This window comes from Oratosquilla oratoria, chromosome 36 (genome assembly GCF_046742065.1).
Source record: "Oratosquilla oratoria isolate Oo_2021 chromosome 36, ASM4674206v1, whole genome shotgun sequence".
NCBI lineage: Eukaryota > Metazoa > Arthropoda > Malacostraca > Stomatopoda > Squillidae > Oratosquilla > Oratosquilla oratoria.
This window is the reverse complement of record NC_134812.1, coordinates 7,303,177-7,310,676: the sequence shown is the minus strand read 5'-3', so window position 1 is coordinate 7,310,676 and position 7,500 is coordinate 7,303,177.

The following is a 7,500-nucleotide window of genomic DNA, read 5'->3' as shown; positions in this document are numbered from 1 at the left end:
TTTTTTCTTTCAAAAGAGTGTCTGGGTCAAACTTTGATTCAATCACTTTGATTTTTTTGTTTTACAAATTTTCATTATGACCTAACAAACAGTTTTAAATATACTTTTTTTTTGGGGGGGAGGGGCACCATCTCCCCCTCCCCTCCCCCTCCTCCTCCTTTCCCCCCCATCCCTCTCCCCCATTCCCCCTATTCCCTTCCCATCCCCCATGACTCCCACACCCATTCCTGGTCCACAAACGCACCCACTCCCACCCTCTCCCTCCCCCCCTTTTCCCCCATTCCCCCCCTCCCCCCCTTTTCCCCCATTCCCCCATTCCCCCCCTCCCCCCTTGTTTGGCACCATTCAGCATGAAATGCTTTAGCCACATGTTGTCCGAGCGAAGGCAAAGCCTTGCTTGCTCTGGAGGGTGAGGATGAAGATGAGGATGAAGATGAGGATGAGGATGAGGAGAATGAGTATGGGGATGAGGATGAGGACGAGGACGAGTTTGATGAGGGATGAGGATGAGGACGAGGATGAAGATGAGGATGAGGATGATAATGATGGTGAAGATGGGAATGGGGATGAGGATGAGGACGAGAATGAGTTTGATGAAGATGTGGATGAGGATGAGGATGAGGATGAGAATGAGGATGGGGATGAAGATGAGGATGAGAGTGAGGGTAAAGATGGGGATGAGGATGAGGATGAGGATGAAGATGAAGATGGGGATGAGGATGGGAATGAGGATGATGTGGATGAGGATGAGTTTGATGAGTATGAAGATGAGGATGAAGATGAGGATGAAGATGGGGATGAGGATGAGGATGAGGATGAAGATGAGGATGAGTATGCTAATGAGGATGGGGATGAGGATGAAGATGAGGATGAGGATGATCATGAAGATGAGGATGAGGATGAGTATGCTAATGAGGATGGGGATGAGGATGAAGATGAAGATGAGAATGAGGATGGGGATGGGTATGGGGATGAGGAGGAGGAGGAGGAGGAGGAGGAGGAGGAGGAGGAGGAGGAGGAGGAGGAGGAGGAGGAGGAGGAGGAGGAGGAGGAGGAGGAGAATGAAGATGTAGATGATGATGGTGAGGAGGATGAGGATGGGGATGGGGATGGGATGAGGATGAGGATGGGGATGGGGATGAGGATGAGAAAGAAAAAGGATGGAGATGGGGATGAAGATGAGGATGAGGATGAGGATGAGGATGAGGATGAGGGTGGGAATGAGGATGAGGATGAGGGTGGGAATGAGGATGAGGATGAGGATGTGCATGAGTGTGATGATGAGTATGGTGATGAGGATAAGGAAGGAAGGAAGGAAGGAAAGAAGGAAGGTAAGTAGATAGGTAAGTAGGCAGGTAAGTAGGCAGGGAGGCAGTGAGGTAGGTAGGTGAGTAGGTATATGTGTGTGTGTGTGTGTGTATGTGTCTGTATGTGTGTATCGATACCCTTCATGCTGTAGCGCACACGCGTGCACACACACACACACACACACACACACACACACACACACACACACACACACACACACACACACACACACACACACACACACACACACACACACACACACACATACACACACACACTCATACACACACACACGCACACACACACACACACACACACACACACACACACACACACACACACACACACACACACACACACACACACACACACACACACACACACACACACACACACACACACACACACACACACACACACACCATCTTCCGGGGCAAGTAAGTAAATGTACATATTCGATACAATACTCCTTACAATGCTCCAATGCTCCTGGACATTACTAAGATGCTCAAACTCGAAACAATGCAGCCTAAATGCTCCAACGCTCCTGACCATTGAAGAAATGCTCAAACTCAACATAATGCTCCCTAGAATGCTCCAACGCTCTTGAGCATTGAAGAAATGCTCAGACTCAACGCAATGCTCCAATGCTCCTGGGCATTACAAGAAACTCAAACGAAACAGAGTGCTCGCTAGAATGCTCTAATGCTCCTGAACATTACATAAATGCTCAGGCTCGGCCCACTGCCCGTTAACCCAAACACGGGACTATGCTCCTGAATGCTCATACCTAATACTCCCAGAATCTCCGTGTTATGTCCCTGCGCAATGTTGCAAATGCTACATTGCAGGCTACTTCCCCCTCTCCCCCTCTATCCCTCTACCCCTGTCCCCCTCTCCCCACTCTCCCATCCCCACTCCCCCTCTCCCCCTCTCTCCACTCTCCCCTCCCCCTCACTCCCCCTCTCCTCACTCTCCCCATATCCTTTCCCCCTCCACACCTGTTTCTCTTCCCTTCTCTCCCCCTCTCCCCCTCCCCCTCTCCCCTCTTTTCCCTCTCCCCCTGCCCACAGACGCCCCTCCTTTCCCTTTCCCCCCCATGCCTCTTTCTCTCCCCCTCCCCCTGTTTCCCTCTCCCCCTGTCCACAGCCGCCTCTCCTTTCCCCTTTCCCCCCCACGCCTTTCTCTTCCCCTTTCTCCCCCTCTCCCCTCTCCCCCTCTCCCCTTGTCCTCAGACGACCCTCCTTTCCCCTTTCCCTCCACGCCTTTTTCTCTTCCCCCCCTCCCCTTCTCCCCCTCTCCCCCTGTCCACAGACGCACCTCTTTTCCCTTTCCCCCTCCATGCCTCTTTCTCTTCCCCTCCCTCCTCCTCTCCCACTCTCCCTCTACCCCCTCCGTATCTCCCCTCTCCCCCTCTCTCCCTGACCACAGACGTCCCTCCTTTCCCTTTCCCCCTCCATGACTCTTTCTCTTCCCCTCTCTCACCCTCTCCCTCTCCCCCTCCACCCCTCTCCCACTCTCCCTCCCCCTCTCTCCTCCTCCCCCTCTCTCCCACTCTCCCTCTCCACAGACGCCCTTCCTTTCCCCTTTCTTCCCCCTCCACGCCTCTTTCTCTTCCCCTCTCTCCCCCCTCCCCCCAAACCCTCTCCATACCCACTCCCTCCCCCTTCTTCCCCCTCCCCTCCTCCCCCCAAAGTCTCCCTCTTCTCTACTCAAGCAGGACATCTGTGTAAGTTCCATAACCTAAACAATATCCCTCCGCTCCTCTTCCTCTTCCTCCTCTTCCTCTTCCTCCTCTTCCTCTTCCTCCTCTTCTTCTTCCTTCTCATTCTTCCTCCTATTCTTCCTCTCCTTCCTCTTCCTCAGCCTTCCTTATTCCACTTTTTTATCTACTTTTTCTTCTTCCTCTTCCTCCTCCTCCTCCTCCTCCTCTTCTTCTTCCTTCTCGTCCTTCTTCCTATTCTTCTTGTCCTTCCTCTTCCTCAGCCTCCCTTCTTCCACTTTTTCATCTACTTTCTCTTCTTCCTCTTCCTCTTTCTCCTCTTCCTCTTCTTCTTCCTTCTCATCCTTCCTCCTATTCCTCTTTTCCTTCCTCTTCCTCAACCTTCCTTCTTCCTCTTTTTCATCTACTTTCTCTTCTTCCTCTTCCTCCTCCTCCTCTTCTTCTTCCTTCTCATCTTTCCTATTCCTTTTTCTTCCTCAGCCTTTCTTCTTCCTCCTTTTCATCTACTTTCTCTTCTTCCTCTTCCTCATCCTCTTCTCCTTCTGTCTCTGCCTCCTCATCTTCTTTTTTCTCCTCCTTCCTTTTCATCTTCTTCCTCTTCCTCTCTCTCCCTTCTTCTTTCCCTCCTTCTCCTTTTCTCCATCTTCTTCCTCTTCTCTCTCCTCTTCTTCCTCTTCTTACTTTTCTTGCTCCTTCCTCCACCCACTCCATCTTTATTCCTCCTCGTCCTCCTCTTCTTTTCTGCCTTCTCTTCATTCTTTTCCTCCTCTTTTTTTCTCTTTTCGTTTTCTTAACTTTGTTTTTTCTCTTCTTTCAATCCCTATTTTCTCCTACTCTTCTTCTTTTTTCTTCTTCTTTCTTTTCTCTATTTTCTTCTCTTCATACTCTTCCTTTTCCTCTCACTCTTCTATTCTTCGCTCTCTTCCTCTTTCTTTTCGATCAATGTCCTCTCCCTTCTTCGTATCTTAGTCTCTCTTTTATTCTTAATTTTTACCCCATTCTTAATTATCGATATTTTTTCTTCTTCTCCTTTCATATATATTGAGGAATCGTCCGCATTACACAGGTTGGTTACCAATAATTTCGCGGTTTTATCTTTTTTCGATTTTATAACTTCGCGATTTTAGATTTTTGCTAAGATAAGAGGGAGGGTGGAGGGGAGTGGAGTGTATTTAGGGATGGAATGGGTGGGAATGATTTTATGCCTTTTTCTTTTTGGCTACCTCCCTTGTAAGGGGGAAAAAGCCTTGGTATATGTATGTATTATTTCATCGTTTTATGATTTCATAATTTTGCGATTCTATCATCTCACTGTTAAATAATCATGTGATTTTGTAATTTCGGGATTTCGTAGTTTTGTGATGTCATAAATTCACGATTTCATTATTTTGCTATTTAAAATTTCGAGATTTCGTAATTTTTGTTTTTTTGCGATTTTACAGATTCGCGAATTTATATTTCGCGTATTCGGAAATTCGCGAATTTATAATTTCGCGAATTCATGTACATAGCACCAAACTACCAGAATCCTACTGAGACCACACTTCAGGCTCAGCAATAACCGTCGCCATTAACAACAACAACAACAACGACGACGACGACAACAGTACTGAAACATTCCCTTAGCTGAATAAAATAATAAAGTGACAAACAAAATAAATAAATAAACAAATAAATAAATAAATTAGATTTGTTTCACGCAACACAGAATGCATAGACTCGATTAAAAACACTAATAAATAATAAATTATAAATAATGAATATCAGACAATGAATAATGAATAATACGTAATAAGGAATAAATCATGAACAAATAAATCACTCAATATATACATCTACGTCTCTAAATAGTAAGCTATAAGTGATAAATGATAACAGACAATATATAATGGGTAAAGGATAATGGATAACAGATAATTGATAGTATATAGTTAATGATAGGTAATTGACTATAGGTAATAGCTAAGAAATTATGAATAAAATAAACAACAAATAATAATGTATAAATTAGAATTGTATAATAAATCATAGATAACAAACAATAAATTGTTGATAATGAGAAATAATGAATAATAATGGCAAATAATGAATCATGAATAAGTCATAAATAATGAATAATACATAACTGAAAATAATAGTAAATAAGATAATGAATAATGAATAAATTATAGATAATAAATAATAAATAACAAATAATAAGTAATACATAATAAATAAAAGAATAATAGTAAATAATAAAAAACAATAAATATATAACAAATGACAGATAATATAATAGATAATGACAAAAACAAAATAACGAATTACAATAATAAACAATGAGCAACAAATAACAAGTAAGAAATGATGATAAATAACAAATGAATAAATCATAAATGTTAAATAACAAATAATGAATAACAAATAATAATAAACAAATAATGAATAACAAATCAATCAAAACACTCAGTAACATCTACTATACTAATGCTCCCTTAGTGAATCCAGACAAGCACCACTGGAGAAGCGAGGAAAATGGTTCCTACATATCCATTAACTATTGTTAGTTGACAGACCATAAATAGTTCTGTTTGACCTGGCACAGGGTCAGACTATCTCCTTTCCAGAGACTAAATTGGCACTAAATTGGCACTGAATTGGCACTAAATTGGCGTACAGTGCTATCCACCATTTCCACAGTTGGGGCTTGCAACCTTGGCATTTATGGAAAACGTAGATAACGAAATTAAATTATAATGATAGTGATAGTGATGTGGTGTGAGGTGGGCGTGAAGTGGGCGTGAAGTGGACGTAAAGTGGGCGTCAGAGGTGTGTGAGGAGGGTGTGGGATGAGTGTAGGTGTAACTGTGCACTTTGATTCGGCTACCCCCTTTAAAAGGTGGCGAAAATCCTTTGATGTATATATACTATATATGATATATATATATATGTATATATATATATATAAATATATATATATATATATATATTAACAGTCACAATGCACTTTAATTCTAAGCCATCAAAGGTCAGTATGCTGAAATTGAAAGGTGGTACTGCACAGGACTCGAACCCGGCATCCTCGTGACAAGTGTGACAGTGACTTTCCAACTAGGCTATATATATATATATATATATATATATATATATATATAGATATATAGAGAGAGAGAGAGAGAGAGAGAGAGAGAGAGAGAGAGAGAGAGAGAGAGAAGGAGAGGAGAGAGAGAGAGATTGAGAGAGAGGAGAGAGAGAGAGAGAGAGAGGGAGAGAATTGAGCACATCTATTTGAATTATAATAGATATGTAGACAGATATATATAGATGGATGTGTGAAAAGATAAGTAGATTTTATTTTATTATATTTTGTTTTACTTGTTCTTTTTTATAAGATTTTTTTTAGCAACATCAGATGCGGGTGCCCGTTATAATACCACGCAGTGGTACCAACTGCGCGCACGGAGCTCCTAACCCTGAACTACAGTGAAGTAGTTCAAGCTGCTAATGGTCTGCATTGACCTAACTTTGTCGGAGTGGTTCCCAGAACATCTCTCGATTTCCTGTGGGACTGTCAGCTGTTTATCACTAACTGATAACTGGTAATTCAGTTATCTGGTAATGGTTTGCAATGGAGAATTGATGTGATGAGAGACCTTTAGGTCCATGAAGTGGCCGGGTGGTTATATCAGATAATGATAAATACATGTAGATAAATAGATAAAAAAGTTATGAAAGAAAATAGATAACTGGGTATATAGTAATAATCAAATAAACAAATAAATGAAAATATAACTGTAAATGAATAGATGAATAATAATATAAAAAAATAGATAGTTAGATAAATAGAAAATTAATCAATTAATCTTATACGAATATATTGACTAATGCATAAGTGAATAAAAAATACGTAAATGAATAAAAGACAACAATAAATGATGAGATGAATATGACACTATGGAATGCGCAAATAAAAAAAACAAATTAATTAATCAATTAATTAATTGATTAATAAGTAAACAAATAAAATATATGAAGAAATAATCTCATCAATTATTTATCCTACATAAACGTATCAATTAATGCGTACGTACTGAACTGATACACAAACAAATAGACAAATTAATTAAACGAAATGGATCGTGCTATTGTGGCTTAGAATAGACGTTTAATTGTACCCAGTCACCAACCCGCTCCCCACTTTCCGTAGTTTTCGCAGATAAAGCCAATTCCTGGAAATTCCTTCCCCGAGTTGGAAACAATTGGCCTTTGCTAATGGCTGACAATTTGCTAATTTCCTTTCCCCCAATTACCAATTCGTGTGACCCCACAAACAAGCCTGGGAACAACCCAGGCAAGTATTTTGTTCAAGTCCAAAAAAAAAAGAGGAAGAGGATTGCTCGGAATGCATGTATATGGTCAGAAAGGGTTTCCTTTACTGTTTACTGAAAGAAATCTTCTGGTGTGAAGGTTGGCAACATGGCCACGAGCAC